This window comes from Camellia sinensis, chromosome 13, assembly GCF_055761805.1.
Source record: "Camellia sinensis isolate YWXY chromosome 13, ASM5576180v1, whole genome shotgun sequence".
NCBI classification, from domain to species: Eukaryota; Viridiplantae; Streptophyta; class Magnoliopsida; order Ericales; family Theaceae; genus Camellia; species Camellia sinensis.
Genome location: NC_138973.1, coordinates 96,170,037 through 96,180,470, shown reverse-complemented (window position 1 = coordinate 96,180,470; position 10,434 = coordinate 96,170,037). Strand labels below are relative to the sequence as shown.

General features: G+C 36.8%; 1 long non-coding RNA gene across 1 annotated transcript in view; it reads right to left on the bottom strand.

Moving 5' to 3' along the window:
• Positions 1–3,000, bottom strand: part of LOC145806323 (uncharacterized) — a 39,011-nt gene extending 36,011 nt beyond the window's left edge. The window contains exons 1-2 of the long non-coding RNA XR_014349283.1: positions 1,096–3,000; positions 944–1,013 (exon numbers count right to left, since the gene is read on the bottom strand). This is a non-coding gene — a long non-coding RNA (uncharacterized LOC145806323). The remainder of the gene's footprint in view (positions 1–943; positions 1,014–1,095) is intronic.
• Between the last annotated feature and the right edge of the window lie 7,434 nt (positions 3,001–10,434).

Below are 10,434 nucleotides of genomic sequence, written 5' to 3'. Positions count from 1 at the left end.
TCGTGAGGAAGCGCTCCTGACCATAACAGAGGGCAACTTCGTAGTCATCGATGTCAATGGAAACATCATGTTCAAGATCAAAGACAAGACTGAGTACCATCCATGGATTGGTGTTAGGAGGAAGAAGCATAGATCTGCACAAAGGGCAAGTGACCCTACCTTCATCCACCCATCTATCCAAGCAATCTCTGTGAAACACATGACTGGGTGTTTGAAGAGATTGGAGGAGAGAGAGAGAGAGAGATGTCAGCGGCGGAGATGAAGCTGCAGGTGGTGGTGGAGAAGTGGATGACGGCAGCGAGGTGGTGTTGGTTTTGATGGATGAAAATCCGGCATGCAGAAATAGTTGGAAGATGAGAGGTCCGGCGGGCGGCCAAGGCGAGGCTGCCGCCCGCCGGTGAAGCGAAAATACTAGGTTCTTAACCTAGCTCTGATACCATGTAAAATAAATTGATGTATATTATTGATTGATGTATTACAAGATTGTTGTATATATTTTGTATATTACAAGCTATTATATAGGAGAGGATTTGGGAGTAGGTGAGGTAAGTGAGTGGTGGTAGTGGATGGTAGTGGAGGTGGTGGGTGGTAGTGGAGATGGTAGGTGGAGTTGGTGGTGTGGTAATTTACACAATTTACAATTTACATTAACAAACATGAAATGCATACTTGGTGAAATGTAACAGATACTGTTGAAATTCACAAACTTGTTTTTGCTATTTGTTGAAATTTTCTACCACCAATACTCAAATATGACATAGATATATATATATATATAGAGAGAGAGAGAGAGAGAGAGAGACAGAGAGAGAAAGAGGGGTGCTATCTGTCAACTTCAACACCATCTTCAGGGGTTAAAAAATTGAAAAACATATGAAACTAAACGAAACAGAGCAAAGGTACTCTAAATAACTAATCAACAATAGCAGTAATCCCCACTTACCTCCATCCCCACCCCCAAATCAACCATCTGTCATCGTCTCCTCCATTACAATCAAGCAATTCCACAGCTTCTACAAAATCAATACTCAATTTGTAATCACATCAAAGATATATAAAAACAAACATGTATGTATGTGTGTATATGCTTCTTACTTTATTTACATATTCACAAGAAGCAATCGTAGCACTGAAACATGGAAATTGCATAGGAAACAACTCTTGAGAAGCACAGGGAAGCGCTGATGCAGCGATTATTGATGGTTTATACTCTAAAAGCTTGATTTCTATGGTTAAAACAAGCATTAAAACTAGATTTCAATCTATTTTGTGTATATAGCGAGAATTGAGAATATAATTGATTATGGTAATGCGATTTGAAGATGATTTTGGAAGCTTGGTCTTTGAGTGATTGCGTCGATGTTGGATCTTCGAGCAAAAAAATAATAAAGAACAAAAAGAATACTGGACCAGATTTGTTATGTGATGGGAATCAATAGTAAACAAAAGTGAAAACTTGAAATAGAAAAACCAAACCACTAGAAAATACCATTTAAATATAAAACTTTAAGCACTAAAAAATTAACCAGTGAGGTGCTGAGGTATATGCCGATATATATAAATACAAAACTATTAATTGTGTCGACATAGTGACTAGCAATTGATGTCTGATGCATAAATTATTAGACACTGGCCCACTTTTGTGAAGGTTTTTTTAAAACTGAAAATTGATAATAAAAACTCAGAAGTTAAAGACATATAGCTACCAAATTATTCGTTTTTTTAACTTATTTAAGTTATTTTTCTCTCAAAAACTATAACAAACAAAAAAATTACAACAAATACTATACAAATTTCCTAAATAAATAAATTATAAGCAGGCACCAAATAGAACAGGGGCATAATCAACTGCTAAATTGAGGCATAAGCTACTGATAAAGGTGCTATTTGGTGCAGCTTTTTGTAAGCTAAAAGTTAATAATCAGAAAGAAAGCAGAAATCAAAAGTATTCATTTCCCAAGTTTTAAATAATCAGTTTTTTTCAGCTTATTTAAGCTATTTCTGCCAAAAAAAACTGTAAACAGAAACTATACCAAATAGTTTGACACAAATTCCCAAATTAAAATAAACTATAACCACCTCCTATAATCTACACCAAACAACCCCCCCCCTCCCAAAGAATATACATGTACAGATCCTAATCCAAATCATGTGCTTCCAAGTAGATGAATTTTTGCAAAACGATTTCATACATATATATAAGCAATTTAACATCTAAAAGAATTGTACAAAATTATGAAAGATAAAGATACAACAAGGGGATTAAGAGTTCCAAGAATTATGTGAAATAAAAAAAAAAAAATCAAATCAAATCCAGGATATCGAAAGGACGGAGAGAAATGAACATAAATCACCTTACATATATCAGAAATGAATGGATTCGATCAAAAAGAGTAAAAGATTTGATTGAATTGAACAATGGAAGGTGAGTAACAGTGCATCAACAAATCGACCAGGCATATGGTGGTGGACTTCGAAAGGGGAAGAGAGAGAGAGAGAGAGAATGGCCATTGATTCTTGAATTTGTGGAAAGCATTGAGAAGCCACACAGATCTGAAAGAATGAAGTGAGATCTTGATGAAGTTCAAGTTGCGAAGTTGAAAAATTGATTTGGTTAAGAAGCAACATAGATCTGGGGTTTTTTGAAGAAACTACATAGATCAAGGAGTTAGAGAAGGTCGAGTCAACATAGATCTGGGGGTTTTTGAAGAAACTACATAGATCTAGGAGTCAGAGAAGGTCGAGTCTCGCCGGTGTGGATTAAAGTTGTTCGTGATTGTTGATGCCATAAGGTGGAAGAGGCGTACAACCACGATCTGAGCTGAGAGAGAGAGAGAGAGAGAGAGAGAGAGAGATTCACTCAGATTTGAAGTTGTGCACTGCGAGAGACGGCGGCGATCAAAGATGGTCGCTGGGACTGGGGGTGTGGGGCGGTGTAATTCCCCGAAATAGTTACAGCAACCCTTTCAATAGAAAAACATAAATATGTAAAATATTAACTTTTCATTTATGTTCTTTTAATGTACAAAAGATGACATATGTATATATAAATTTATAAATCTTACATCCTAAATCTATAACATATACCATGTAAGAGTGAACTGAAAATAAAAGGGAATACAAATAAGTTTATACACTAATGACTACAACTTTTCAAGTCATTGCTCGGTTACAACAAGGTGGATCAAAGTCCAAAAACAATTAAAAAGCCTGAGGCTTATACAAAAGATAATTATAATAAAAGAAACAAAAATGAGCTTTTAGCTCTAGTGTCCTCCCAAACTAAGTTCTTGGTAGAGGCATATCACCAATACTTGAAAGTTGTTTTCCACATAGGGGGAGCTAAAGCCCAGTGGAAATACTCAAACACAACGTATGAAGCTTAACAAAGTGATATGGTGAATGCAATGCAATGCCATTTTCCAAAACATTATGCTTTCTCTTTCAAAACTATGCCATGTCTCAATTATATGTGATTCAATTTAATAAACAATACTTTCAAGTTAGAAAACAGGGCAGTGGATACAAATACTGGAAATCTTTAGATACGTGTATGTTAGTAGGCTATACAAGCATAACCAAAGCCATTTTACTGGTATTAACCAGAAAGATCGGCACCTAATTGCGTGGGTTTCTGTACTTTCACCAAGGACACATAGGTTAACAATATAAACCACAACCACACCCTGTAGCTTGCTTCTTGGATGCAATCTCCGTATAGTTCGGACTCCCGTGGTTTTGAATCTCGAAAATGAGAGTCCAATTTTGTCAAATCTTAGAAAGATCCATTATTCGCAAGAAATGCCAAATATGGACTACATTGCCAAATTTTAGAGTCGCCACTAAAATATTTTTGTGAAATTTAGGAAACCCATGACTCATGCCAAAGGCCACTTGTCCGTCATCACCAAAGTTATCTTGGTTCCGGAACTTAGGTATGAGAGGGGAAGGTCACGAATTGAGCACCCCACTCACCCGATCAAAGATCGGCCTTTACTAATTATGATGTGATTTTTATATACATTATAAGCTCTTGTTCCGATTATTATGCTAACATTACTATGTGAGGCACACAAGTATAGACTAATTCACCCACTTTGGAATGCTTTGGTTTCATGTTTTTTTAAAAAGTGTCTTGAATATATACAATATATGCCACTTGAAAAAGTGAGCTCATACGTACATGAATCAAATTGTCTCAATTTAAACCAAAAAGCCTTCATCCACCAGCATTCAAGAGATATATCAACTAAGCACTTCGCCTTATGGTAAACATGCTTGATATGGCAACACAAACATACATGCAATATGCTAAAGCAAAAACACTTACCTAGTACTCAATTGAGGCAAGCCAATATAGAAGAAAATAGTTAGAAAATATAGCGATTCCGGTTTTCCCTTCATTGTTTGATTGTATTCCGGACTCGATTCCGTGGATGTGTTGTTGTCTTATTCCTGTTTCCGTCCTTTACTCTTTGTATATGAGTCTTGGGTCGTGTTGGGCAGGCTTAAAATAGGTTGGTTGTGTTTGGAAACTAAGGGTTGATGTCCAGATTTTGGGCTTCACGCTCAAGCGGGGCTTTTGACGCTCAAGCGGACCTGTTTGTATATCAGTCCGAAAAATAGCTTTTGGATCACTTTTTCGGGCCAATCTCTCTCTCTAACTTTTCAAAGCTTATGCATGATTATACTAGATTCATCTCATTAAGTAAGATACATGTACATCAATTAGAAGGTGACTAATTATTGATGAATGCACCTATATATACAATGTATAGAAGACTAATGCTAATACATTGAATGTAATGGATTCATTATGAATGAATCTTAGAGATGCAATATGTATCTATTATGAATATGCAAGATACATTAATCTATCTAATGAATTCATTAATATAGAAGATGCATTATGCATCATGAATGTATGAGATACACTAATCTATTTAATGGAGTTCATTGAATGAATAACTTGAGAGCTTCTCACTCTAGACTACAACTTCTCTATAAAATCCATCTAGCTCTAGTGTGTTTCTAGCCTAGTTCCTTTGTAAGAAAGGTGGAGTTTGGCGTGGCCTTCGTTTTGATGCAAGAAAGGTTGGGTTTGGAGCACTTTCGAGTTTCTCTCTTCTTCTCCTTGAGTTCTCCATTTGAAGTAGGATTTCCTTGCTCTTTTTCAGTGCCTCGTTTATAGATAGACATGTGGTAGTTTTGTATTGCATGAAAATCATATCCATGTTGGATTTGTTTGAAAATCATGAAGGGGAAACCTAGGGTTAGTTGTTTGAGAATGAATTTGTTATCATTGATTGTTATTTGGGCTATTTGGGAGGTAATCTAGCATGATATTGTTGAAAGAAGAGAAAGCCCTAAATTATATTTTGATTTGGTAAATTAACGAGGGAGGATGATTGAACAATATTTGTATATCACTATTGTTAATATGAGTTGTGTAAAAGTATTGATGACTAAGGGATTAACTATGGCATCAGGGTTATTTTGAAATGAACGTATTGAAGTAAGATGGGTTATGGCTTTATTATCCATGAAATTGGTTTTATGAAATGAAAAGAATGGATTTGGTTTTGTGAAATGAGAAAAGTGTTTTGGGAATAAGTGGTGAACATGTCTACTTGGGAAATTATGAGGGTTGATCTTGAAAATGGGAAGTGAAATGTTAACTCTATGTGAGTCACAGAAAATGAATATGAGTATTAAACTATTGTATCATGAGTGTTGAATACACACATTTGGGGGTTTTATCTTTAACTATCGCACTAGTGTCATTGTTGGGCTTAAGATTGCTTGAAAGTTGAGTCCCTTTTAATAGGTGTACTGAATTCATGCATCTAGAGGTTTTGTCCTTGGTCATCGGTGGAGGATGACATTGTTGTGTTGAATCATTGTGTATGTACTACACTTATTGGTTGTGCTTTGTTATATTGAGATGGTTGGTGTTATATACCGTGCTTAGAATGAGGGGTACCAGTGCCTTCTATCTAGCGCCCGGAGAACTTGGACTAGGTACCATTACCTTCCAACCTGTGTCTGGAGAATGTGGACTAGGTACCATTATCTTTCAGCTTGTGTCTGAAGAATTTGGCTAGTCATTTGTTGTATGACGTATCCTTAACTTATCGTGCTTATGGCAGGTAGAGTAGAGCTTTTATCATCACTGTCTGAGTGTATCTGAGTATGTTATGGGTTACAATGGTTACAGTTTTGAAAAGGCCGAGTTGCCTCAATTGTTGATTATATACATGTTGATGATTTATTATTCCCCTTTTTACTAAAGGTATGCATGGATAGATATGAATATGTTGGAAACAAACCTAAATGCTATTTTGAGATTTTGGAAAGTGTGAAGGAAATTTGGTTTTTGTGAACATGTTTAGAAAGGGCAAACCTGTTGTAAATATGGAAAATGAGAGGAAAGTAATGGGCTTGGCGAAATTGTTTTCTAGAATTGTTATTGTCATGAAAGTTTGTGGAAAAAGGGGTAATGAAAAGGAAAGAAAGATGAACCACTTATAGCGTTGAATGAAATGGCTGTTTTCGAGAAAAGTTCAAACTTATGTATATTTTGTATAAACTGACACATCACTATTCTAGTATGAGATTGAGCATTCATGATCATAGCTATCTGTAAGTTGTTATTGTTGAGGACCATGTTGAGATCCCTACTGGACTATATGTTCATCCCACGTTGTTGAATCTTTTTCAGGTGATAATTAAGATGTGCTACAAGATTTTGGATCTTCATATTTGTTGGCCATGGGGCCTCTTTTGTGTTGGCAGAATGCCATTTATGAAAAAGGGTTATACCCTTCTTCTTTAATGATGTAAGCCCAAGGGCAATTTATTTCGTATGTTCATGTTGTATTTAGTTTGCATACGAATGAGAGAATGGGTATTCATTTCTACTATTCGAACATTTGAGTTTATTTCCGCATGTGATCTCTGAACTTGAATTAAAGTAATGAATTGGTAATGATTTCGAGTAATAAAAAGTGGGGCGTGACAGAAAAATGCATGCTCTAAATATGCAAGTGACTAAATGCAACACATACAAAATGCAACTATAAGGCTAGGTTTTTAACATGACATATGAATCAATTTGATAGCATGCAGTAAGACACGTATTCAAATAAATAAGGAATGGCCATAAAGTTAGAATGATGCATCGAAACCAAATGTATGAAAAATGGATAATTAAGCATGGTAATGACATGGAAAATTTAAAACATGATGCTACCATTATAAGCAAGTTCATAAAAGGGAGAGAATGGGGGTTGGAAGACATACACAATATTTACAAGTGTTACGAATTGGCCCTCGCACAAGAGGGTCCGAATAAATGTCCTAATTAACTAATTATTACAATACCAAATTAATTAACTAAGTTAACTAGCTATTACAAACTCAAAGGAATTTAACTAATTAATTGCAACACACTAATTAATCTAACAGCTATGTAAGCTAATTAATTACAACGGGAGCCGAAGAACCACATGCATAAACGAGAGCATCCTCTTGGAAACGCCCCTATTTTGTTGCCATAACTGTTCTGTTTTGCAATCAAACAAGTAAATTGCTTTCACCCCAGCTTTTGCTCTGTTCTGCCATGAAAATGGCATTGTTTGTCTAAAATGGAGTGGCCGGCCGGCCTCAAAAAGTGGTCCGTGTAGCTTGATTTTTCGTGCTCCTTTAGGATACGATAGCCCTACAGTTTGGACTCCCGTAATTCTGAATATGATTCCACAAGTACAATGTGAAATAGATAAATTGTTTGTCTAAAGTGGAGTGGCCAGCCGGCCTCAAAAAGTGGTTCATGTAGCTTGATTTTTCGCGCTCCTTTAGGATGTGATAGCCCTACAATTTGGACTCCCGTGATTTTGAATCTGATTCCACAAGTGCAATGTGAAATAGATAAACACAAATGAGTCCAATTCCTGCAAATCTTTTAAAAAATTTATTTTGAATCAAAATGCAAAAAATGGACTGTTTTGCCAGATACAAAGTCAGCACCTAAATATTTTTAGAAAATTTAGGAAACTCGAGACTCATGCCAAAGGCCACTTATGCATCATCACTAAAGTGTCTCAGCTCAGGAACATAGGTTCGAGAGGGGAAGGTCATGAGTTTAGCACCCTCGCTCGCCTGATCAAAGATCGGTCTCTACTAATCATGATGTGATTCTTATTTATATTATATGCTCTTATTCCGATTATTAGGTTAACTTATTATGTGACACGCACACAAGTATAGACTAATTTGCAAAAATTAGAACACTTTGATTTGCGTTTGTTCGAAAATGTTTTGAATATGTACCACCTGAAAAAGTGAACTCATATGTACTTTGATCAAACAATTCCAGTTTAAGCAATTAGTCTTCATCCACAGGCATTCAAACAATTCATCACTTGAGCACTTAGCCTCATGGTATTTATGCTTGACATGGCAACAATCACATGCATGCGATATGCTAAAACAATGAAAGCTTACCCCAATTCCTGAGCCGAGCCAAAAGAGAGAAACTAGTTAGAAAAATGCATGATCCTAACTAATGAAATATGCCTAATGCAACACATGCAATATGTAATTAGAAGTCCGGCTACTAGCATGGCATACAATTCAATTTGATAGCATACAGTTTTAAACACGTTTTCAAAGAAGTATTTAAACGACAATGCTTGTTAGAATGATGAACCGAACTTCATGCATGCAAGACTAATGGATGCTTGGTATATGGGAAAAGAAACATGATGTTCTACACTATCCATCATAAGCAAGTAAATAAAAGGGAGAAAGACGTGGGGTAGGAAGACATACACAAATATTACATATTGGCCCTCACACGGGGAGGGTTCAAATGAATGAATTAGCTAAACTAGCTAACTAATTATTACAACACCGAATTTAACTAACTATTCTAGCTAATTAAACAACTACAACACAAAAAGATCAACTAGCTACTTTAACTAATGAAAACAAATTAACTGATTAAACTAACTAATTAATTACATTAGGGAATTAATTAATTAAATAATTAATTACAAGTTCACGAACAACATACTACTATTAACAAAAACAAGTCTAACAGGCCCTGAGGAGCAAGGAAGCGACTTATGCATGCACATGAATTTCTTCCCTCGAGAGTGCCTCTGCGTTGTTTTTTGCACCTCAACCTCTGCTCTGCTTTGTAAAAAAAGTGGTTCTACCTGATTGAAAAAGGTGTCGGTAGGCCAGAAGTGGTGGGCGGCCACCCACTAATAGTGGCCTGCCGTACAGAAAAGATGGCTTGCCGGTCACTAATGTTGGTGCTGCAATAGAAAACAACACAAATAGAGCATTGTCAGGGGATGTTTGTCCACCCTGCCACTCCTTATCATCAAACAGCTCAAAGCAGGGATAGGCCCCGATTCGTAAACCATCAATCGATGCAAATTCATTGCATAATTGCCTATGAACCAAGGGATACAATTTCAATAAATGAACAATTAAAGACTTAAGAACCTCCTCCCTATCATGATACTAATCAGGGGAAGCGGTTGATATCAACTCTAGAACCGTTTTCATCACTTACAAGTATGAAACGACTTAAGAGTCTCAATGGGTTCAATTAACGTCCGATTGAACCTAAACCATTTCATTATCTTTGTGGGAGCCGAATAATGGCAAAATCAGAAGGTGCGTACATTAGAAGACTGATATTAATCGGCTGTATCCTACGAGAATGGGAAGCCGAATATAATACATGTGCCGAATAAGTGTAGATCCTTAGAGTCGAATAAGAGAAAGGGCAATGATTAGAAAGTAGGCTCTAGCCCCGAGGATCAAAAAGAACAGGTATAAATACGGGAACAATGGATTGAGAAAGGTATGTAAGAATCACTTCACTTAACTTAGTAAACAAGCTATCCTGAGTGTCTGAACTGACTTGTCTGTCAAAGTGCTAATTCCGGCATCCCCGACCGAGTGTTTGTATCTTTTCAAGTGACTAGCTGAGGATCACTAGCGTTTCCTAGGATCTGAAGAGTATTTCCAAACCACTTCTCCGCAATTGGCGCCGTCTGTGGGAATACTCAAATATATCCATGATAGGCGTGACTGAAGATCCTCCGATAGCCACTGACGAGACCGCACAGGGAGATGACCTCACTCCAACAAATATGCTTGGAAAGGAAACCATCGTTGCAAGACGCGCCTTGAACTTCGACTCACTAATGACTTCAGCGCAAGAGACAATGCAAGCGATCATGGAACAAGCAAAGCAGAATGAACAAAGGCTGGAAAACATGATCGCTAAAAATGAACGTCTCCGTCAAGATTTGGTCCTGGAAGTAGCAAAATCCAGAGAAGCCGTGCACCAAGATCCCAAACGACCTTCGAGGGCAGGTGGACAACGACCTCGAGCCCGACCAAAGGATACCGATA